The sequence below is a fragment of the Aotus nancymaae genome, unplaced genomic scaffold (assembly GCF_030222135.1).
Source record: "Aotus nancymaae isolate 86718 unplaced genomic scaffold, 86718_ANA_hifiasm-v0.15.2.pri h1tg000021l, whole genome shotgun sequence".
Lineage (NCBI taxonomy): Eukaryota > Metazoa > Chordata > Mammalia > Primates > Aotidae > Aotus > Aotus nancymaae.
Window position 1 is genome coordinate 1527460 of NW_026988433.1, and position 24891 is coordinate 1552350.

Genomic DNA, 24891 nt, shown 5'->3' on the forward strand with positions numbered 1-24891 from the left:
CCAGGACAGACAGCACCAGGGTCCCTCCAGCTTCCTGCAGGATGCTCTTATGAGGTTATTTATGTTGCAGCCCATCCCAAAGAACTTGACTGATTTCCCCAGTGACTCATAATCCCATTTGAGGGAGGGATTCAGTGAATGAATGAGTGAGTGAGTGAATGAGAAAGTGAGTGATTGAATGAGTGAGTGATGAATTGGGGGGGAGGGAGTGAATAAGTGAGTGAGAGAATGAGTGAGTGAGGGAGGGAGTGAATGAGGGAGTTGTCAACTCCAAATATCTGAGACAGGTCTCAGTTAATTTACAAAGTGTTTTTTGCCAAGGTTGAGGACGCATGCCTATGACATAGCTTCATGAATTTCTGATGATGTGTGCCCAAGGTGGTCAGAGCACACTTTAGTTTTATACATTTTAGGGAGACATGAGACATCAATCAACATATGTAAGATGAACATTGCTTCAGTCTGGAAAGTAGGACAACTCAAAGTGGGGAGGAGGCTTCCAGGTCATAGGTAGAAAGAGACAAATGGTTGCATTCTTTTGAGTTTCTGATTAGCCTCTCCAGAGGAGTCAATTGGATATACATTTATCTCAATGAGCCGAGGGGTGACTTTGAATAGAATGGGAGACAGGTTTGCCCTAAGCAGTTCCCAGCTTGACTTTTCTCTTTAGCTTAGTGATTTTTGGGGTCCTGAGGTTTATTTTCCTTTCACATTTCTCCCCCCCTTTTTTTAAAAAAAAAAAAAAAATCTTTTGGAGAAAGCATTTTAGAAGAAAATGAGTCTCTGGTCTCAGGTTTCATCTAATGTCTCTTTGCTAGGATGGTTTATTCTTAGACTGGTAGGTCCTGAGTTATTAGAAAAGTTCGTTTTTAGTAGGTTGTTAAGTCTGATGTCCTATGAAGAGAAAATAAGGGGAGAAAGGGAGAAAAGCAACAAAAACAAAGAATGATTCTGGAAAATTGATACAGGCTGCATTGCTCTGAAGTCTATACATCAGTAGGCAGGTGTGAAAGTGGCTTATGTATGTAAATAAGTTGCTGGGTTCTTTTTTTTTCTGAAATTTAAGTTGTCCAGCTTTAGTTCACAGGATTTTAAGAAAGGACAGTTTAGTTTTTATTGATTCTAAATTAGGAAAAATCGGGGAGGGGGGGAAGAAAAAAATGAAAAACATTATTTTGAAGACTTGTAGTCAAGAAAATTAGAATTAGGCCCAAACTGTAGAAAATAATAAAAAGTGAAAAACATTAGGCAAGACTAGAATCTAACAACAAGTGTACTATAGTTTTGAAACATCCTTTTTTGTCTCTCTAGTTTTTCATCTTTATTAAAGACAAATTATGGTAGAACTGATCTGCTTTATTATACTTGGCATAATTATTTGGATTTTAAATTTATTTTGATGGAACTTTGTTCCATAGAAGAAATCTCAGATATGACCTATTTAAAGCCAAGCACAGCCATGGATTTTTACCATCAAATATCTATAAGTTGAGTGAATTCTTCTCCTTTTGAGGTCTGAAGATAAACTCAGTGCTTCTGAGCCCATTAGAAAGTGACATTTTTTACTAACCACAGGTCAGGAACCCTGTACAGGAACTGTGTACACAAAGTATGAGGCTAGTTTTTCCCAAGGGACTTTTATTGGCTCCGTAAGTTGAGTTTGATTCCTTTAAGGAAAACACATCATTCCAGGCAAAGTCCTGGTAAAATAACTAGTTTCTCCAACTGTTTTCTGTTACGAATGAAAACAGATTCCTGTTGCACTTATGCAAATAACTGTAACACCATAACTTAAGAATATTCACAAATAGTTTCCAAGTTCTGGAGAAATCAAGTAGAAAGCAACAAATATGCTCCAAATTTTGTTCATAGGAGTATACTAAATTGTTAAAAGCTGTCAATAGCTCAAAAGAAAAGCTTCCTTGATTCTGAAACAAAACAAAACAAAACAAAACAAAGGATAAGCAATGGTTTAAGCTTCAAAATATCACTTCAAAAAGGTTACTTCAATCTTCTATTAGTTCAGTCCATGAAGTAAATTCTTGTTCTGCTTGATATTCATAAACATTTCAGCTATCCATGAATCCGGAAAGTTTTATCTCTATTCTGATTTCACAATCTCCAAAGTTATTAGACCAAGTAGAGGGCTCAAAGTGCTGGGTGATCAGCCCTTATATGCATTTCCTGAATGAGTCTTTTTTAAAACTAAATTTCACCGGAGATTTCCCTGTAGGGCCACTGTATGTCCTGGGAAGTCAACCCTCCAGACACTTCCATGAGGCCTCCAGTCACCCAGTGGTGCCTTTCAGCTGGGAGGAGCAAAATGCCTTTTCTCTTTGGAGCTAAGAAAACTCCGTTTCTCATTTGCCTGTGAAAACAATAGTTCAGTTCCTCATGCAAATACACACAAACAAGCTGAATCAGGATTAATTTTTGGAGAAAAAGCAATAGAGAAGGCCCTTTAGAATGCCTCTCCAAACTAGAATTAGGATCCTTAAACAACTTCCCTAAAGAAAAAAAAAAAACAAAAACAGCCAAGACCACTTTCTGCAAACTGTGCTCAACCACTCCTAACTTTGTAGTTCTCATCTGCCATCACACACGCCAAGGTCAAATCCCCTCACAGTACAAGGTCATGTCTGGTACTCCCAAAGCCAAAGAGGTCAGGTTGTGCAATACAGGAAAACAGAGCTTTAGCCCTAAGAAGAATCTGCCCATGACTCTTGAAACTCCATAAGAAAAACAGAACACCTAGAAGGAGCGAGTAGCACCTTCATTCTGAATTCTTTAAAGGGGTTCAAGTCATTAGAAGCCTTCTCTAGATATTTTGGTACTGCAGATGGAAAAGGGAGAGGAAGGAGGCATAGGGTAGAAGAAAAGTAAAGAAAAAGTATCTTTTTTAAGACAGGAAGCAAACACAGAAACCAAGCACATCGTTTTTTGGGTTTTTTATTTTTGTTGTTTTCCTCTTTTGCAACTGTGAGAAATTTTAGCTAAATCAGAGAGGCTTTGTTACCATAATTTGGAGTTCTCACTTGGATTTGACCAAGTCAGGTAGAATTGGTCAACTCTGAAGAGAGAAAGACTGGAACAAACAACAAAAAAACCCCAACCGTATGATCATGAGCACTCTAATGGTAAAGGTAAGTTAAAACCAGCTGGTTGTTAAACTTTAGCCAAGACGAGACCCCAATTCAGCTACTTACCTAGGGATGGGTCTCAGGCTGAAGGCTGCTCTCTACCATCCTAGAAGCTGGAAAAAACTCCAACTTGTCTTCCCTGCTGGGAGTGAGCTCAAACTCCTTAAAGGAGTTACCTGCTTTCCACAGTCACGGAAGCAGAAAATTTTGTCTTCCTTGCTGGAAGCAAATAAAACTCTAATAAAATGAGTTCTATGGCAAACCAACTTCACACCTTGACCCAATTTTGGGAGATCAGGGATTCTCCGGAGGGTTGCTCTCAGACCTCAGCAAATTGTCCTATTGGTTTGAGCCATAAAGTTAGCTCATGTCGGTACCAAGCACCGACAGGAGATTTATCAAAGGGAGGGAATGAGTGAATGAATGAGTAAATGAATGAATGAGTGAGGGAGTGAGTGAGGGAGGGAGTCAATGAGTTTTTGAGTGAATGAATGAGTGATTGAGTGAATTGATTGAATAAGTGATTGAATGAGTGAATGAGTGACTCAGTGAGTAAATGAGTGAGTGAGTGAGTCAGTGAGTGAGTGAGTGAGTCAGTGAATGAGTGACTGAGTGAATGACCGAGTGAGTGAGTGAGTGAGTGAGTGACTGAGTGAGTGACTGAGTGAGTGAGTGACTGAGTGACTGAGTGAGTGAATGACTGAGTGAATGAGTGAGTGAATGAGTGAGTGAGTGAATGACTGAGTGAGTGACTGAGTGAATAACTGAGTGATTGAGTGAGTGAATGACTAAGTGAGTGAGTAGGCGAGTGACTGAGTCAGTGAATGACTGAGTGAATGAGTGAGTAAATGAATAAGTGAATGAGAATGAGTGACTGAGTGAATGATTGAGTGAGTGAGGGAATGACTGAGTGAATGAGTAAGTGAATGAGTGAGTGAATGAATGAGTGAATGATTGAGTGAGTGAGTGAATGAATGACTGAGTGAATCAATGACTGAGTGAATGAGTGAGTGGGTGAGTGAGTGAGTGAGTGAGTGAGTGAGTGGGTGAGTGACTGAGTGAGTGAGTGACTGAGTGAGTGAGTGAATGAATGAGTGAATGATTGAGTGAGTCAATGAATGACTGAGTGAATGAGTGAGTGAGTGGGTGAGTGAGTGAATGAGTGAGTGGGTGAGTGAATGAGTGAGTGGATGAGTGAATGAGTGAGTGAGTGACTGAGTGAATGAGTGAGTGAGTGGGTGAGTGAATGAGTGAGTGGGTGAGTGAGTCAGTAAGGGAATGAGTGAGTGGGTGAGTGAATGAGTGAGTGGATGAGTGAATGAGTGAGTGAGTGACTGAGTGAGTGAGTGAATGAGTGAGTGAGTGAGTGGGTGAGTGAATGAGTGAGTGAGTGAATGAGGGAGTGAGTGAGTGGGTGAGTGAGTCAGTGAGGGAATGAGTGAGTGAGTGAGGGAATGAGTAAATGAATGAATGAATGAATTAATTAATGACTGAGTGGGTGCACAGGCCCTGCTCCCCAGGCACCACCCATGCGATGCGCAGGCTCCCGGTCTCTGACTCCCTCCTCCTCCCTCTGGTTCCTCCCGACCGCCCCTCTGCAGCCCACCCAGCTGCATTCAGGAAAGTCAGGGCTTGTGGTTTAAATCATTGTCCTCCCACAGGGTCCTGAGCCTGGGTCAGGCCTGGTCAGGGGTCTCCACGCCGCCTCCCCGCCCCACAGCCCGGCACAGGGGGAAGGTGCAGGTGGCTGGGCTCTGATGCAGCTCCGGTCCCCGCTCCTCCTCGGGGGACTGGGAAGAGGCGGCCGCCTGTGTGCGGGACCCTCCCGTGGGGAGCACTTGCTGGGCCTCTGTGACCTGAGACGCTGCTGCAGAACGGAGATAAGTCACCGCTGGCTGCTCCCGGCCACCTGCCCTCCAGGGTGTCCACGAGGGCCAGCCTCGGGCTGCCTGGGGCTGTGCTGGACGACCCCGTGGGCCACGCTGGGGTGGAGGGGAGCCCCCCACACAGGAGTCCTTGGGGGCATGCTGTGTGGGCTACCCCGGCAGGCGGCCTCTCCTGAGTCTCCAGATGGGAGCTGGCGCCGGCTCTGGACTTGCTGACCCCTCAGAGGGTGACTGCAGCCCTCCCCAGCCCTCCCCGCAATGGGGTCCTCACTGTGTTCAGCTGAGTCAGCACTCACGGGAACACGGCCTCCCCATCAGGGAAGCAATCCCCACACTGTGCCCGCCCTCCGTGTCCTGCCCAGGCCCAGAGGGGGTGATTGTTGCAGGGTGACTATCCGTCCCCATCTCTTCTTAAACTATGTGTGTATGTGTCTGTGTCTGTGTGTGTCTGTGTGTGTTTGTGTGTGTTTGTGTGTGTGTGTGGAGGGGGTTACAATTACAGGAAAAGCCCTCCCTGACCTCCTGTTGCCAAGAGAAAGGTGCCTCTACCTTCAACTCGGCAGAACAGAACAGAGTGGGGGTCAGGAGGGTGGGAGCTGAGGCCAGGCGCTCCTCGGTGAGTGGATTCCCCAGACAGAGACTTCGCCTCCCACTCTGCCAGCTCCTCCTCACACACCTATTTCCATTACTTCAGTGAGTGGCACCGTCCTCCTCCCATCGATCTGAGTGCAGAGCCCTAGAAACAGGGCCCAAGATGGCCTGGAAGGAAGGAGGAGAAGAGGACTCTGGGGCCACGGGCGGCCCCTCCCTGCACTCACTCCTCACCCACACCTCCAGCCCCAGGCTCTCCTGTGTTCCTCTCCTGTGTCTCCCGTGGTCCCCTCCTGGGTCCCCTGTGGTCTCTCCTCCTGAGTCTCCCGTGGTCCCCTCCTGCATCTCCCGTGGTCCCCTCCTGGGTCCCCCGTGGTCCCCTCCTGCGTCTCCCGTGGTCCCCTCCTAGGTCCCCCGTGGTCCTCTCCTGGGTCTCCCGTGGTCTCCTCCTGTATCTCCCGTGGTCTCCTCCTGCGTCTCCCGTGGTCTCCTCCTGGGCCCCCCGTGGTCCCCTCCTGGGTCTCCCGTGGTCTCCTCCTGCATCTCCCGTGGTCCCCTCCTGCGTCTCCCGTGGTCTCCTCCTGAGTCCCGCATGGTCCCCTCCTGCGTCTCCCGTGGTCTCCTCCTGGGATCCCCGTGGTCTCCTCCTGGGTCCCCCGTGGTCCCCTCCTGGGTCTCCCGTGGTCCCCTCCTGTGTCCCCCGTGGTCCCCTCCTGTGTCCCCCGTGGTCCCCTCCTGTGTCCCCCGTGGTCCCCTCCTGCATCTCCCGTGATCCCCTCCTGCGTCTCCCGTGATCCCCTCCTGCATCTCCTGTGATCCCCTCCTGCGTCTCCCGTGGTCTCCTCCTGGGTCCCCCGTGGTCCCCTCCTGCCGGGGAGTGGTGGCTGCTGTTCTCAGACCCACCTCTCAGGTCGGCACACCCTCCCAGCCCTCCTGGTGCTTCTTTCTCATCCGAGCAAATCCCTTTGGGGCCTATTCTAAGAACAAGTTAATGTATTATCCATCAGAGAGGCCTGTGGGCAGCCCACAGGCAGGCATCCAGGACAGAGAAAGTCAAAGCGCTTCCCCGGTGTGGGGGCGAAGGCCGATGTTTCCGGAGAAGACGTGTTTCCGCCACACTCCATGTGGCTGCCTGGTTCTCCTCTGTCCACACCAGCCCGGCTGTCAGGAAAGGAACATTTGCGTGGAAGGGGACTCGGGTGTGGGACAAAGGCAGAAGGAGCCTCAGGACCGACTCAGGAGCAGAACCACGTGCATCGTGTGAAAAGCGTCAGCGGACGGAAACCCTTAGTCAGACTTCACAGCATGAACAGCCCCAGTGTAAAATAAACTGCCCGCGCGTCTCCTCCCGTTTCTGCACATCGTGTGTCGAGTGGTCGCTCAGATGACTAACTGCCTCCCTTGGGGAGCAGAGGCTGGGTCCGGGCGGGAACAATGGTTCTGGCGTGACAATGTGACAATTAAACAAAGTGGCGTCTGATTAAGTGAGTGCATCGATTCTCCTAATGCGGAAGGACAGTGGCTTCTGGACCGGGTGGCATAAATCTCACTCTCTTTGGAGAGTGACGGATGATGGGGTCATTAAGGAACAGAGGAGCAAATGGACAAATAAACGGAGAATTGGTTGAAACGGGGATAGGCGTGCAATGGACAACTGAATAATTGGAGGATAAATGGTGTGATTAGTTACAATCTAGATGACTGGTCAAAACGGGCGATGGCTGTGTAAATGGATGAGAGGGTGGATGGACGGATGCAGGAGAGAAGAGTGGATAGTAACCTGGGTATATGCGCAGGTAAGTGGATGGGCAGATGGATGGATGCATGCATGGAAGAGAGAAGGATGGATAGTAACCTCAGCATACGTTCAGATAAGTGGACGAGCAGACAGACGGACAGATGGATGGATGGTGGGTGGATTAGTGAGAAGATGGATGGCCATACACACAAATGACAACTTTGACAGTAAATGTTTGACTTAAATCTTAGGGTCATCAGGTTCCCCGGAGACACACAGGTGGTGCGTTAAACCTCACCTGCTCTTCCCAGCAGCCCACACTTCCTGCTTCCACCTCTTCCCCTGATCGATTCAGACACTCAGGGAATGAGGGGGTCACAATCTGAGTCAGCGGGAAGTCAGTCAACCCAGCCAGCGGTGTGGACGCCCCAGGCAGCCCGCACGTGGGCGGTGACTTGAACCTACACGGGCCGCAGGGGAGGAAGTCGGCAGTTACGTGGGTAATTGGGATAAAAATAACTCCCCTGGAGCACCCGGAGGACTCGGGACTCATGGCCTCTGGAGGCCCCGATCTTCTCTCTTCTCTCGGGTCACTCCCCTCCCCGTCCCTGTGCGGGGCCTGATCCCGAGAGCCCCTCCCCTGCGGAGGGCAGTGCTGAGCCGGCCCTGGGTACAGACAGGTCTGAGCAGGGGAACCGCAGCCCATCCGTCCTCCGACAGAAACCCGCCACATCCCCGGATGGAACTCAGACAAGCCACTTTCTATTGATTTCAGTTTGCATTTTAAATAGACAAAGTGGCTCTGGAAAGAAAGCACAAGTTCATTAGTGCTGTGAAATGCCATTTCCATCGACTCCTCGCGTGGGAAGCGGAATTACAGCTCCCTGGGGAGCACTGGCGGGACCCAGGCCCGCCGAGCCGGCAGCCGGAGCAGAAGCCAGCGGGGAACACCCTTGGCTTCCTGGGCTCTGGCGGGGACAACGGGGCTGCCCGGGAAAAGGAGCCCCTCCTCCAACTCAGAGGCCGCTGGACCCTGACCTTGGCCGGCCAGCGGCCTGACCAGCAGCCGTGTCGGCAGCGTTGCCCCAGGAGCAGGGGTTCTCAATCCTGGTGCCCTCTGGAACCCAAGGAGCCCGAGAAAATGCTCGTGCCTGGAGACCACCCCCAGAGATGCGGTGGGCGTGGAGTGAGCACGGGCCCCCAGGGGTAACTACGTGCAGCCGGTGGGTGAGCACCTTCCTGGGCGCCTTCTGCCTCCCCACAGAGGCCCACCCTCCCCACACAGACAGAACCCACCCTGCCCCGTGCGCTGAGCCCCAGGGGGACAAAGCCGCATGCACCCGCGGCGCGTTCCTTCACGGTGGAAGAAATGTGCTGACCGGAGAGGGCTCTTATTTTCGTACTGAAATTTTATGCGGATCTATCCACAAAGAACACGCAGGAAAGGATCGTTTTCAACAGACGATGCTGCAGCAATTGCACGTCCGCAGGCAAAGCAGTGAGCTCCGCCCACCCCCACCTCGCGCAAAAACTACCTCAGGGGGTATCGGGGACCTATGTGTAAAAGGAAAAATTAGAAACATTTTAGAAGCAACATTGGAGAAAGCTTTGTGACTTGGGTTAGGCAACAGCAAAGCACAATCCCTAAAAGAAAATCCGCAAACTTCATCAAAATTAAACTTTTGCTCTGCAGAAGACAGCGTTCAGAGAATGCCAAGACCAGCCACGGGCGCAGGCCGGCAGGAAGTATTTGCCGTTCACAGATCTGACCGAGGAGTGAATCTGGACCATGTCAATAACCCTTAAAGCTCAACAATGACAAAACAAAGGGCACAGTGTTTTCTAAATGAGGAAAGATGCAGAGACATTTTCCCAAATGAAATGTACAAGTGTCAAGCACATAGCAGAAAAGACAACGTCACGGATTATTAGGAAAATGCAAATTAGTCATGATGAGGTCACAGCACACACCTATTAGAATGCTAAAATCAACGGAAAAAGGGAAGCAAAGAAATGAAGACGGGAATGACGGCAGGTGCAGCCACTCATTACAGAAACAGGGGCCGCTCCTCCAGCTAAACACTCCACGCGCTCACCACGGGAGGCCGAGCCCCGCCCGGGGACCCACTCCTGTGGAGTGAAAACCTACGTCCACAGGGAGACGGCAGGGCAGGCCGTGGGTGCGCACAGCCGGAGACTCTCAATGACCCGGGCTGAGGGCAGGGAACCCGCCCAGAAGGCTCCCAGGGCACGAGCTCATTTATAGGACGCAGTGGACGGCAGAGAAGCGGCCTGCGGTTTCCAGGTGTTAGCGCGGAGGGGAGGGTGAGTGCAGAGGAAGCGGGAAGGATGTGGGGGTGCCGGGGCTGTTCTGGAGGTGCTTACATGAGTCAGTGCGGTTGTCCAAACCCACAGAACTGCACACCAACAGGGCATGCAAATTAGAAGACAAATTTTAAGCTGCGTCTCCTCTTCCACCGTGCTCTTCGAGCATGTTTTTTGTTTGGGATAGAATCTGGCAGTCGGTAACCACTGCAGCGCTCCACGGAGAGATGGGACGCGGCGAGCTGTGACTTGGAGCAGAAAGGACGGCGTGGTTTCCTGCTGCACGTTTAAACGTCGATGGTGAGAAGGAGGTGTCTGTGGTCTCGGCGTTACTGGAGACACTGAGAAGAGGATGGGGCAGTTTCTAAAATGTCGATGTTTATAAAACACGAGGAGTTACATTTCTGCAATCATGTCTTCACATTTTAAATGAAAATATCCGATAGGAACCAGTGAGGAGATAAGAGTGAGGGGTGGAGAGTTCATGAAAATGGTTTAAAGCCCACCGGCGTGGAGGTGTGGGGCGCCTCTGGGCACAGGTGGCAAATCCCCAAAGCGGGAGCAGTAGTTGGGAGGTTGCAGGTGAAGCTGGGGGGCAGCTTGTTGGCGGGGAGCTTGTGCGGGTGGGGAGCCTGCTCTGACCCAGACCCAGGGGCTCGGGAGGATGAAGGACGTGCGGGAGGCGGGGCAGGCCCCGCAGGGCTGGATGGATCCAGTCTGCCAGGGCTGAGTCGGCCAAGGCTGTGGGGCTCCCAGCGTTACTGAAAAACCACGTCCCCAAGGAAGGTGTGGGAGCCCAGCGAAGTTCAGTTTCCCATGAGCGCCACACTCTAGAAAGCCCGGACGCAAATTCTCTCACTATTTTAAAATCCCTTCACTTTTGGCGCCCTCGACACTTCCTTACCTGCCTTTTGGGGACTTTTCCATGGCATGTACAGGTTTGGGACTTTGGGACTTTCAGGACAGTGGGAAGACATCACAAGCTGTGTCACAGGAGAGTGGCGATTCACCCCTGGGGTCACTTCCTGGACCTTTGCAAGGCTTGGGAGGTGCCAGGCCTGGGGCCAAACGCCTGCTGCCCTCTCTCCTGCAGCCGACAGAGACCCTACACAGCAGTCGCTGTCCTCAGTCCCTTCTCCAGGTGAGGTAACCCGGGCTTGGACCTCAGCGGGGCTCCCTGGTCCCGGGGTCCTGGGGTTCCAGGGTCTGGGCCAGGCGAGCCCAGGGCTCTGCTCTGAGCAGACACAGCCTGCTCCTCTCCCCGTTTCTGGGGTTAGAAAACAATGGACGCTCGCTCGGAAAGCCGCTCAGCCCTCTGTCTTTGAAATGGCACCGACATGGACGGTTCTGGGAGCTCCCGGGGGAGACAACGTAACCGAATCTTCCGGACACTCAGTGAAACCTGCAATAGCTCTGGTTTCTCCACGAAGTTGAACAGCTTCCAACCAATTAATTACCAGAACAAAACACAGCATCAGAAAACATCTTGGATTGCAAGACTGGTTTGCACTATGGTTTAACTCTTTTTCCACCTCTGCAATCAGAAATCCCATCAACAACCTTTTGACTTTGAAACAGCTGATTCTAGCTGAGCCTTATTAATCAGAAGCACCCCCTGGCTGTCTCTTCTCGGGGCTCCTAGGGAGAGGCACAGTCACTCAGAAAACGAGCTCGGGCTGATGAGTGACACAAAAGGGCCAGCATCCAGGGACTCGGGGGATGGAGGCGCACCCAGCTGTCTTCACACAGGCGTCTGAGGAGCATCACCTGCAGCCGTGACTGTTTTCTAGTCTGCACCTGCGGATTTGGGTTTTAGAGCTGACACTTTGTCCCCGGGAGCACAGCCTGTCTTCTCTGTTCCTTTCCTTTGTGACTCAGAGGCCCTCTGGCCTTGGTGGGAGGAAGGGGAGCCGTCCATGCTGCTGATGCCCCATGACGGTTCTGGCAGGACGGGGCGCGCATCGTGCCAGAAGCTGGTCCCTCATTCGTCCTCAGAGCAGCCCTGCCAGGCTTGCCCGCTGTAACTCTCACTCCCATTTCACAGGCGAGGCCCCTGAGGCCCAGGGAGGCTGAGTGGGCCGCCCTCCTAGCTGAAGCATGGAGGGGATTTGAACTCGGTCCGCGGGGCGGAGCCTGCTGCTGGCTAGGCTGGGCTGACTCCTTAGGGCTGCCGGCCACGCTGCATCCTGACGCTCGGGAACCGCGGCCAGCACTTTCCAGGCTCGATGGCCCGGGTGCTCACAGCGTGCCCGAGGATGGGTGTCATCGTCCTCACCCTGTGCACTCACTGTGCCCGTCATTGCATGGAGAGGGTTCTGCCAGGTCCTGCTCTGGACACTGAGGTACAGAGGGTGGCCTCCTGCCCTGCCCCGGGGAGGCTGCTGGTCACCACCAGGACACAGAAGGAGGTGGGCAAGGCTGCAGGCCCAGAGAGGGAGGGGGAGGCGGGGGTAGGGGTGTGGGACTGAGGGCGGCAGTGACAGTGGTGAACCCCTGGTGAGGAGGGGCATGGACTCTCCTGCACATCAATGGGGAGCCACAGAAGGTTGTAGAGGAAGGTCATTCTGCCCCGGGTCCCCAGGGAGCTGAGGCCTTAGCCACATTCACTCTCACAGCTGGGCCTTCCGGCCCCTCCCACCCTGGAAAATATGGCCTCTGTTTTTGGTGAGGTCACAGCTGCAGGGAGGGCCAGGGGTGCCGGATGCCTCAGGCTGCAAACAGCTTCACCCAGTACCCCCTGCTGAGGCTAGAAATAGACCCGCAGTGACCCCACCGCAGGCACACAGTGCAGGCCGCCTGACCGCAGGTCCCAGGCCACCCCTCCTGCTCCTGTGGGAGGAAACCCTGAGCTCGGGGGAGGCTGTTCCCCAAACAAGGCCGCCTTGTGCGGCTCTCTGAGGGCCTTTTATCACCTCCTTCCCTCCCCCGGGATGGCCCAGCTGCAGCCCCTCCTCACCAGTGACCCCGGGCCCTTTGCCTCGGGGCCAAACAGTCGGGGAGCAGACAGCGGTGCACCCGGTGAGGAGGGAGAAGAGCCGGACTCCAGGGACCCCCAGCCGCCTGCCAGCCCCTCCCCTGCAGCCTCTCCTCCCGGATGCCCAGGCCCCTCAGCTGCCCGGTGCAGGGAGCGGGGCCAGGAGAGGCCCAGTGAGCCCAGGAGCTGCGGCAGCAGCAGAGCCGGGAGGAGGATGTGGCTGTTGCCCAGACGGGCAGAGCTGCAGGCTGTGTGCCCAGTCCTGGGCCACGTATCGGGTGTGGTCTTAGGAAATGCGCGTGTACACATGCGTGCCTGTGTGTGCACATGTGCGTGTGTGTACAGAGCCTCAGCCCGCGTATCGTGTGCGTGAATGTAGGAAACGCGTGTGAGAGCACGTGTGCACATGCGTGTAAGTGTACATGTGCCTGTGTGTGTCTCACATACACTGCACAGAATGGTGGTTCTCAGCCCTGGTTGCAGGCTGGACCCCCCTCGGGTGTGGTGGGTCTGGAGCTCTGGCGGGGAATGGCAGGCGGGGCGGATCCCTTGGGAAGCAGCCTGGCCGCGTCGCCCAGAGCTGAAGATGCGCTTGTCCTGACGCCGCAGGTCCACCCGAGGTGTCCGCACCACAGGCAGGGGCGTGTGGGCTCACCAGAAGGTCCTGTCTGCAGCACCATTCATGAGCACCAGACTGGAAACTGCTGCGACACGCGTTAATCGTGCAGTGGGTAAATGAGCGGGAACAGCCACGCTGGGCCTCCCCGTCTAGGGGAGCCCTGACCCCCTCTCCCCTGCCCCGAGGAGAGGCTGAGGAGGCGTTCCCAGGCCCAGGAGGGATCTGGCCATCCTGGGAGTGACTGGGGAGGAAGGAGGGGGCTGGCTCAGCCACAGAGACTGCACAGCTCACCCCACCACCCCCTCCTCCAGGGACAACAGGGGCCCTTGTGTCCGCCTTCCCCAGGGACAGCGCCCCAGTGAGGAACAGAGCCTGGGTCCTAGCGGTCAGGTCTGGCCTCAGCCCTGGGGCTCTGGGCAGGGCTGGGGACACCACCGCAGGACTGCAGTGAGGGGACGGAGCTCTCTGTGCACCAGGCTGGACCTTCTGCCCTCTCCCGGGACAGGCAGATGTGCCGCCCCTGAAAAGGGTCCCTGGGCTGTGGACAGGCGCCATATCACGCACTGCCGTGCGGTTCTGCGGCAGACAACAGGTGTCCCTTGGGTCCGTCCAGGACTCACCTGCCTGTCTCTGTATTTCTCTGCAGGGTCACCCCTACTTCGTGCAGGTGATTCAGAGGTGGGGAGCCCCGCTTCCCAATCATACTGTGGTCCTGGGATTGGCTCAGAAATGGCCATGTGACCCAAGCTGGTCCAATCAGAATGTACCTGAAACCCCTGGGGAAGGGAGGCTTTTCCTTGTGGTTGCTCCGCTGAGGGGAGCAGAGTCAGGCTCTCTGAGGGCCATTTCCGGGCTGCCTTCCCATCAGGGACACAGGCAAAGCGAAAGAGCCCGGAGGATTTCCAGGGCTACAAAAGTGCTTTAATTTCTTTTAAAATTAGAAGAAAAAGTGAGCTCTTAGGTCAAAGATAGCATTTTAATATAAAATATTAACCTATTCATCTTTATACCATTTGTAAAATACAAGTTTAAAGATGATTTTATGGAGGAAGGAGCCCACAAATGCAAAAGGGAAAGTCCTTTCAAACGGGATTAAGCAGGTGGCAGGGTGGAGGTGGTGGTTCCAGAACTGCGTGCGCACATGTGTGCGTCTGTGTGCATGCACGTGTCTGCACATACGCACCTGTGCATGCATGCATTCATGCGTACGTGCATCCTGTATATACACATGTATGCATGTCTGGTGTGTGTGCGTGTGTCTCTGTGCATGTATGCATTTGTGTGTACGTGCATCCTGTATATACACATGTATGCATGTCTGGTGTGTGTGCGTGTGTCTCTGTGCATGTATGCATTTGTGTGTACGTGCATCCTGTATATACACATGTATGCATGTCTGGTGTGTGTGCATGTGTCTTTGTGTACACGCATGCATTCATGTGTATGTGCATCCTGTATACACACATGTATGCATGTCTGGTGTGTGTGCGTGTGTCCCTGTGTGTACACGCCTGCATTCGTGTGTACGTGCATCCTGTATACACACATGTATGCATGTCTGGTGTGTGTGCGTGTGTCTCTGTGCATGTATGCATTTGTGTGTGTGTGTGCATCCTGTATACACACATGTATGCATGTGTCTCTGTGTGTGCATGCATGTGTGTATGCTTTGTGTGCCTGTGTGTGTGCACATGTGTGCGCCCCTCTTGAGTCACTTCTGCGAGTCTCCCTGAGGGCCCGGAGGCCGTGGGCAGGACTGGTCCTGGAGAGCACTGTTTCCTTTTCCATGACTGGCTTTCCCCTGCGGAGCGCCCTCCCTACACTTGGCTGGCTGCTTTCACCCCAGGCCTGCTCCTCCTGTGCCAGGAACCTCCTCCTCGTCTTGTCCTCAGCCGCACAGCTGGTGCAGCTTGCCAGGCCTGCCCTGAGATGTATTGGGGAGCAGAGGGAGGTGAAGTCAAACATCCCATCTGCTCCTGTCCACGTCCTCAGGTTCACTGCCAAGTTCCGACACTGCCCACTCCCCGCACTGAGGGCAAACAGCCTCCCCGAGTGCAAATCTCACTCCTTGTTTGCGGTCGCTGAGAGTCTTTCTGGAAGATGTTTGTTTCTCATTTGCTCTGCAAAATCATCAGTGTGGAGAGGGTGCCTTAGGAGTTTCCAGAGTAAAGAAACGACAGAGTGAGTCTCATGTGGGTCCCCCGGGATGGCTGAGTGGAATGCAGAGGGAGGAGCCTGGAAACTTGTGCATGCATTTTGGGAAACTTTCCGGCAGTTTCTCAGGAGCCTTGAGCCTTGGAGAAGGCAGAAAGGGAGATTATTTTCAGCTTAGCGTGCACTGCTCTCTGGGGATAGGGCTTGTCTATCAGACGCTGACTTTCTGAAGACTTTATCAGATTAGAAGGCTGATGAGAGCCTGCTTAAAAATGCAAATTCCTAGGTCCCAGCCCAGACTCTGGGATCAGAATACGGGTGCAAGAGACCCAGGCACTTGGGTCTCAGTGGCCTCCCAGGTGATTCCGGTGGCCACTTAGGTGGGAAGGGCTGGTTCCTGGCAGGGCTGGCTCCTGGAAGGGCTGGTGGCATGTGCACAGTTGAAGCATCGTTTGTTCACTCATTCATTCGGCAGGTGCCAGCCCTGCCTCTGGTGCTGAACCAGGACCTGCGCTCCCAACATTCACCTTCCAGTGGAGGAGAGAGATTGTAACCCTGTGAGTGCCGCAGCGGCCAGAAGGGACACAAAGGGTTAACTGAAGAGGGCTTAATAAAGGGCACGGGTCAGGACCATGGCTGTTTATGCCAATATGGCAAAACCCAAGAGGTCTGTGGGCGACAACGTCTGAGAATCTAGAGGCCTCCTGAAGCTTCTGAGGCTCCCCGAGGGCAAACCCGAAGACCTTTCCAGGCCAAAGGTCCATTAACGGCATGGTGCAGAAGCAACCGCAGGAGGGCTCTCCCCTCCCCAGGGGCCTCGGTGGGTGTGGGAGGCCTCTCCCCTCCCCGGGGGCTGTGGTCGGTGTGGGAGGCCTCTCCCCTCCCCGGGGGCCTCGGTGGGTATGGGAGGCCTCTCCCCTCCCCGGGGGCCAAGGTTGGAATGGGAAGTCTCTCCCCTCCCCAGGGGCTGAGGTTGGAATGGGAGGTGGCCATGGCACCAGGCGCTGCTTCGTCCTGCAAGTGACCTGCATGCCATTAGTCACTAACAGCATCTGGAATTTCAGCACACTTGGGCCCACCATGTATTCACACCAGCACAGATGGCCCGGCAAATCAGAGGCCCTGGGGGACAGGACCCAGCTCTGAGAGGGTGCACAGGACAAGCCTGGCTGCCCGCCTGCCAGGAGGGTGACCCCATTGCTCTGGCCGCTGTGACTCTGGCTGTCCTCAGCCTGTCCTGGAGCACAGGTGCCCAGGGATGGGCCCTGCATGAACTTCAGAGACCAGGGGCATGGGGGATCCCTGGGTCAACATCAGAAACAAGGGCATCAGTGCTGGTGAGAAAGTACGGGGAGGCCCTGGCCACTGCAGAGGATCCCGTGAGCCCCCAGAAGCTGCTCCCAGGCACGGCACTTGACCCCCTCGGCCTCCGTCTCGGACCTGACTCCTCCATGCAGCCAACACTACAGGATGTCAGCGGTGTCTTTAAGGCCACGAGGCTCCCAAACCAACCGTCCTCTTCCCGTCCCAGTCACTTCCATTCCCAGGACATACTCGGAGCTCTCATGCAAGCGGGACCTCGGACTGGTCCTCAGCCGACCAGTCCTGGGGTGCAGCCAGGGACCACACTGGGAGCTCAGCCCTCTCCTCCCTGCCCGCCTCCACTCTAATCTCCACCCCCACATGGCACTCTGTCCGGTAAAGCTGTGACTCCAGGAAGGAAGCCCACACCAGGCTGTGCATTCAGGGGCTTTCCGTGGAAGGAGCCGGGTACACAGGCGGATGCACAGGACACCAGCCAGGGGCCAGAGGGTGCCCCAGGGTGTTGGCAGTGGGAACCTCCAGTGTCCTGAAGGTTTATTGGAGCTGCTGTGGAAGCGGAGCTGGTGCCTGGCTCTGTATGGAGACCTCCCCTTCCCCCAGGGCAGAGCGAGCTCCTTCCCGTGGGATTTCCAATAAAGTTACTCAGAACTTAGATGTGTTTCTAATCCAGGGGATTCATCAGTTCACCAAAATGTATTTACTGAGCACCTACTGTGTGCCACGTGCCATGCCTGGCTTGAGAAACAGAGGAACAAGAAGGGCAGGGCACATCCGAGGAGCCTGTGTGCTGGAGATGGACAGGGCGGGATCCAGGGGTGGGTCTGGCCACGCGACTCCTGGCTGGAGACAGGGTGCGATCCAGGAGCGGGAGGGGGCCACGTGACTCCTGGCTGGAGACATGGTGCGATACAGGAGCGGGAGGGGGCCACGTGACTCCTGTTTGGGAGACTTGAGCCACAGGGGAGGCTTGAGCCACAGAGCAGGCTGGCGCCACCTTCTCTGGAGGGAAGACAGGAGGAATCATGAGTTTGGTTTGGGCAGATGCAGGTTCAGCAGCCGTAAGGGCCCCGGATGGTTCCGCCTCTCCCCGAGAAGGAGTTAGGACTCCAGCTGTGCACCCGTGAGCAGCATGAGAGCTGTGACGAGGTCTGTTCCCAGCTACTGTGAACCTGGGTGTTTCTGGTGGACGGAGCCCGGCCGCGATCCGGGGCTGAAGCACACGTTCCATCGTTCTGAGCGGAAGGGAGTAGCCATGGCAGAGCACATCGCTGGGGAGAGGCCGCCGCTCCCTGCTGTGCCGGCCGGGTGACTGGTGGTTGATGAACAGCCCCTCGGGAGCCGGCACCATGGATCCGCCGTTTATCTTGAGGTTCTCGGCGAGGGAAAAAAGATGAAAAAAAAGAGCTGCCAGGAAATGGACAATTGTTAATAAAACTGTTTTATCAGTGACTTCGCTCGTTTTCGAGGCAGGGAGATGGTGACATACAAGAGTGAGGCCAGGCGGGCTTCGGAGGGGGCTGAGAAGGCGGCCAGGAGCACGGCCGCCCTCTCCGAGGACCGCGTTGGGAGTAAGGCCACCCTGAGCTTCATTGAATTCACCTGGCATCTGGGGAAGCCTGGGGCTGGCCTGCAGAGCCACGCTCAGGACAGAGGGGTGCTGTGGGGCCGTAGGCTCTCGGCGCCCTAACGGTGCACTGGAAAGTCACTGATGTGAGGCAGAATGATTAACAGGAGAAAAGGCACACACATTTACTTAACGCGCGTGCCTGGGAGCCTTCTGAGTGAAGATCCAACCCGACGATAAGGTGTGGAAGCGTCCACACCGTCCCGAGGCCCCGCAAGGAAAGCAATGACTCCGAGCGCCGCCAGAAACAGGTCGGGCTGCAAAGTCAGGCTCAGTGGCGAGACAGGCAAACCGCGGGAGAAAGGAAGAGGCTTGGCCGGCACAGGCGGCTTGCTGTGTAGACAAGTCTCCCTCAGAGAGGACCGGTGTCAAGTGTTTCTTTTCAGACTCTTTTTTTTTTTTAAATCACAATTTTATTTTTGCAATGAATCTGTATGTGACTAAAAGAGGCAGTATTCAGCGAGCAAACACACGAAGCTATTTTAAAAAGCTATCTATTTTTATCAGATAGGTTTCTCTAAAATGTAGAGAAATTACATCTTATTTTTCTGAATGGCTGATACACTCAACCAACTAAAATACTCTTATAAAGAGCAGCTTTATAAAACCTAGACACATTACAACCAAGACATGTCAGAGCTAAAACTCAGTAGTCTTCAGGGAAGATGGTCATGTTGATTCCTGTATCGTCATCACCATCGTTTTCAAGTTCTTCATCATTTCCTTTAGGAATACGCTGGCCGTGTGCTTTTTCTCGGTTTCTTTGTTTCTAATGAGTATATGATGCGTTATTTTCTCTTTGATCTTGGGATGTAAGTTAGTCATAGTTTCCCTTTCCCATGCATGCTGTAGGCAGCTGTAAACCTGTAGTACCAGCTACTCGAGAAGTCGAGGCGGAAGATCACTTGAGCCTCTCGATTCTTTTCTTGTTTTCCTCCATTTTCTGATTTGCCACATTTAACAGGAAGTGAATATATTCCTCTGTCGCCATCACTTTTCCCTTATGGCTTAAGGGAACTTCTAAGCCATGTGTACTCCGGACAGCCAACATAGTTTTTCCTCTCCTTCCCACTGTTATGCCAGAGTTCCTGAAACCAGAATCTATTGCCACGGGATGCAGAATCACGTAGAACAAATGGTTCAAATTTCAAAGTGGCATTACCATTTGCTTCCTTCGGAGCTACGGTCCCATCATCTTTTACACAGGTTTGTGTGTCACCAGTAGCCAGCAACAGTTTTGTTTCTGAACTTCGAAACCATTTATACCCTTCCATTTCCTGAACTGCGCGATGCGATCCATGTGTGAAGGACTCAGGGTCTGCGCTCAGCTTCACGGTAGACTTGTCTCTCCCTGGGGGCAGCCATATTGAAGCGAGCCTCTTTGCAGACGACTCTCAGTCTCCCGGATCTGGGAAAGGCATGGAAGGTAGAGGGGCGTGGCTGCATCAATGGAGCGTCTCTGCAGGGGCCAGGGCGGCTGTTTCAAATGATGTCAGACAAATGTATTTTGGGGTGAAATGTTTTAATTTCCTCCAGTGTTCTCTGCAGTTCTCTGCTGGTGCAGATGACTCTGCCTGTGGGCCCAGGCGACAGCTCGGGCCTCTGGCCTGCATGGGGTGGCCTCTTCCAGGAGGCTCAGAGATGCTGCTGAGAAATTCCAAACTCTGTAAACTATTTGAAGAGATCTATTCCGGCCCGAATGTGAGGCCCATGCCCCGTGACGCTGCCTCAGGAGGTCCTGAGAACATGGCAAGGTGGCCGGGTGCGGCTTGGCTTTACACATTTTAGGTAGACGTGACATCAGTGAGTACATGTGAGGTGTTCACTGGTTCAGTCTCAAAGCAGGGACAACTGGAAGCAGGGTTGGGGGCTACGGGTCACGGATGGGTTCACAGACTTTCTGACGGGCACTTGGCTGAAAGTGAGGCCATGATTGAAGGACTGGGAATCAGAAGGAAGAAGCGGGTGGGCTGAGCTGCGTGGCTGTGGAGGCCGTTCTCACTACGCAGATGAAGCCGCACAAGTGACTGCCCTTAGAAGCAGCAGGTGGTCAACGTTTCCTATTCCGACCTTTAAAATATGCTCGACTCTCCGGAAAAGGCCTGGGAAGGGGCCGGGATTCTCTGCAGAATGCAAATTTCCTCCACGAGCGACAGCTGTGCAGGGCCATCCCAACCTAAATCAAAGAAACAGGTTTGTGGGTAAAATACTCAGATTTCTTTCAGGGCCCGTGGTCTGTCATGTGGCGATTTACTAGAGTCGGTTGGAATTTGGTATCTTACTGCTACGAAGAGTCTGACTGGTCAGTCATAAAATTCTGTGTCGATGTTAATGCTGTCAGTTGTGCCAGAATTCGGAGGGAGGAGGGTCTCATGGAGCATGTCTGGACCCCTTCCCATCAGGTCCTCAGTTAGGGTTTCAGGTTTACTTTGGAATGCCCTCGGCTGACATGGGGTGTCCACTAGTTGGCTGGGGGCTTAGAATTTTATTTTTGGTTGGCAGAGGTCAGCAGTGAACACAGGGCTCCCCAGAACGAGTCACCCGTGGACGAGGCCTGCTGCGGCTGGGGAGGCGGAGCTCTCGCTTGGCCCGAAGGTAACACAGCAGCTGCTCCGCGCGGAGGTGTAACCAGTGTTAAGAAACATCTTAGACAAATTACATCTAACAGAGTTTAACTGAGCAAAGGACAAGTTGCGAATTGGGTCACCTCCAGAGCCGGAGTAGGCTCAGAGCCTCCGGGGCAGCCACGTGCTGGAAGAAGGCTTATGGACAGAGAAAGGAAAGTGACCCCAGAACAGAGTGAGGGACAGAGCCGCCGGCCTGCCTAGAGCTTGGCATTTGCCTTAGCCTGACCGGCCAGAGCTCAGTGGTTGGCTGAGAGGAGGTTGGTCTGTTTACACATCCAGTTAGGTTTCAGTTCTCTATGTACAGAGAGACCTTTGGGCTGAACTTAAAATATGTAAGGAGGCAGCTTTAGGCTAAACCTAACTCCAGGGGCCCCAGTTTTAAAAATCACACACCCTTTTTCTTCCCTCCCTCCCCTCTCACCCCCTCATTCCTTCCCTCTCTGGACACTCCCCTCTAGCAATGCCCGCTTATCTAATTAGATTCTTGCTTAAGAAATCCCAGAGGCTGATCTCAAAATAAACCAGGCATCGAGCCTCCATCGCGGATTCTCCTGCTTGGGGGAAGCCGTGACCCATGAGTCCACCACCACCGGCCCCACGTCAACATGGCACCATCCAGACCTCTGTCCACCCAAGACAGCCACTGGAGTGGGACACCCCGGCCCTGTGCCCCGTGTGGCTCCCATATCACGTCGCCCAGTTTCCAGTGGCACATGGGGACATTTCAGACGGTGCTTTAGAGCACTGGCGCATCTTCTCGGCTTCTTGCTCTCCAGTGGAAGCTGCTTTCTCTCCCAACAGCCTGTGCCCCTCACGTCTGGCTTTTGAGTGGTGAGCTGCTGAACCTGGGTTACAGAGGGTCCAGGGCCCAGCGTGTTCCTGAGGTCCCCAGGCTGTCACCAGGGACCCTGCTCTGGTCTGAATGCTTGTGTCTCCCCAAACGCATCTGTAGAAACCCTAGCCCCTAAGGTGATGGTGTCAGGGGGCGGGACCTCTGGGAGGTGGTGAGGTCATGAGGATGGAGCCCTCGTTATGGGACTAGTGCCCTTACAAAAGGGACCCGAGGAAGCCCCCAGTCCCTCCCATCATGCAAGGGTGCAGCTGGAAGGCGTCTTCCACAAGCCAGAAGGTGGCCCTCATCAGACACTGACTCTGCCAGCCTCCAGAACCATAAAAAATACATTTCTGTTGTTTCTAAGCCACCCATTCTGTGGTTTTGTTTCAGCAGCTCGAGTGGACTGACCGACATGGATTCTAATGTGGCTTCTGGGGGTGGGGGGCCAGGTCCCATCCCTGCTCTGTCTAAACCCAGAGCTCTGCAGCCTCGGCTGCCCTGGTCCACATGGGTTCCCTCGGGGCCACAGGCCACCCAGGTCAGCCTGGGGCAAAGGCCAGAGAAGGGGGCTGAGGCTGGGGAGGGGTGGAAGAAACACGATTTGGTCCCGTTGGTGGCAATCAGAGGCCTCGCTGACGATAGGGGTCCCTGGATTCTCTGAACTAGAGGACACGTGGCAGCCCTGGCCACTGTTCCCATGTGGCAGCAAGTGCTGGGCTGGGCAGCCACCCGCAGACACCCGTTCCCTGCCTGTGGGCTGTGTGTGGGTGTAGACAGGACACGTGGATGTCGACACTGGATTTCTGCTAACATCGCAGCTTCGGGCCCCAGGCAAGAGAGGGTCAGGTCAGGTCCCCAAATGAGCAATTAGAGATTACTTTCGAGTGGAGAAGCAGCAGCAAAGTAGCTTAATTCTGGAAAGTGTCATGACTCAAGACTTAGGAGGGATGGGGGGGTCACAGTGGAGCGGGGAAGGGGTAGGGCCCCCACGACGTCAGCTGCCAGGTTGGGTGGAGACTGAGGGTAGGACCCCACCGCAGGGGATTTTTCCAGCTCTCGACAGCACCACAGGCTCACCCCACCACGATTTTGAACACGTGGCCCTGGGTTTCCCCTGGGCTGGAAGCCGGGAACAGGGGCACCATGGATTATGTGGCATGGCCGCGGGGTGGACAGGGCCTGGGCACACAGCCAGGGCACAGGAGCCTGCCCTTCTCCTGCACGTGGGTGGGGCCACGCTGGACAGAGGGAGCAGGCGCCCCCACCGGGACAATGGATTGGCACAAAGGGCCCCTGCGTGGACTCAGCCCACGTCACAGCCTGTGTCCGGGCAGCTGGGCGCTGGCTGGACTGAACCCCACACACCTTGCAGGCTGAGGGGCCGTCTGACTGGCTTCCCTCTGCCCCAGCCCGTGAGAGGCACAGTCAGCATGAGCTGAGCCAACCAGTGCCGGGCATCGGCTCTGCTGAGCCCCAGGTTACATCTGCGGAAAGCAGAGGCTCGTTTAGACCCCAGACACCCAAGGCACCAAGGCCTCTGTTTGCTGTGTAGGAACTGAGACACAGAGTTATGTTTAATGAGTGAAATGGAGGAGATGGCTTCGTCACGGTCTTCCTGGCCCAGACGCTGCCTCCCTCCCATCTCTGCTGTGCACACGGAGCCCGGGCACCAGGCCCTCGTTCCGCGGTGGACCCCAGCCTTCCCCGTGAAGGCTGCTGCTGTAGCAGGTGCCTCGGAGGCTCTGCCCTGCCCACGTGATGCTGCTATTCCATAAAACAGCCCCCTGCAAAGTAGCCAGCCTGTGGTGCAGCGAACGTCTCCAGGCATCTGCCCTCCACCGGCACCTTCTGCCACACCGCCACTGCTTCCGAGAGCACCCTGGGGCTTCACCTTCTCCAAAGTCTGCTGCAAATGAAGTTAGCTCCCTTGGGAAGAGATCTGGAGCCCTCACTTTGACCCTCCCCTGGAAAATCTCTGAGCCTCCACTCAAGCTGGAGCTGTGTGTGGGGACACTGCCCTCTTCCTGCCAGGTGTCCCCATCCCCTCCCCATCTCAGAGCCCCAGGACTCTATCCAGCAGGCTACCATGTAGGAAGGGATGCTGTTTAAACCAGAAGGCAGAGGAGCTGGCAAGGGGCCCCAGGGGTGTCCAGAGATGTGGGAGGAAAACCAGGAGCATTTAACGACAGAAAAGGCAAGAAAAGAGAGGGTGCCAGGAAGGGGAGGCCAGCTGCCCCCGGTCTCCCCGGCAGGTGGCTTTGTCATCCTTCGTCTGCTGGCCTGACTTCTCTGCACCTCTGTCCGTGAGGCAGAAGGCGCTCCCCGCCCAGCACACAGCCCCTGAGATTCCGCGTGTCTTTTGCTTATGAGGCAGGTTCAACCTGAAACAGGACTCTTGGCTCTCAGGCCAGGTGGCCGGGAGAGGCCTGCTTGTCAGGAGGTCAGGAGTCACCAAAGGTCCAGTACCTGCCCCCAGGTACTGATGGTTGAGATGAGACAACCGAGCACAGCATTAGGCCTCAGATGTGTTACGTGGATATGCTGGCCCTGCTCGGGAAGCTGCGGGAACAGGCCGTGCTCTGTTCATGTTCATGGCTGCGTAGCACCCCATCCGCATGGATACCACGTTTTCTTTATCCACACAGTAGCTGATGGGCCATTATCATAAGTGAAGGAACACGGGAATGGAAAACCAAAACCACGCATTCTCACTCGTCAGCGGGAGCTGGGCTGAGTACGCGGAGACGTACAGAGTGATGCGATGGACTTTAGAGGCGCGGAGGGAGGAGGGATACAAAGATCATACACCAGGTACAACGCACGCCCTCGGGTGACGGGGCACTAGAATCTCAGAATTCAGCACCACGCAATTCGTGCATGTAACAAAAAGCACCAAAATGCTATCGAAATAAAAAAATAGGTATCTAAAATACAAAAATAAACCCAACAATTTTTTTTTTTTTTTTTGGAAAATCAACACATTTGCTCTTCCTGTTCTGTCTCTGACCGGCATAAGCTGCCTGGCCGGAGGAGTCCTTTGGGGCCCGAGCAGGAG

At 54.2% G+C, this 24891-nt stretch overlaps 1 pseudogene; it reads right to left on the reverse strand.

Annotated features, from left to right (window-relative positions):
* Positions 1-19020: 19020 nt before the first annotated feature.
* On the reverse strand, positions 19021-19674 carry LOC105705252 (tRNA wybutosine-synthesizing protein 3 homolog; annotated as a pseudogene).
* Between the last annotated feature and the right edge of the window lie 5217 nt (positions 19675-24891).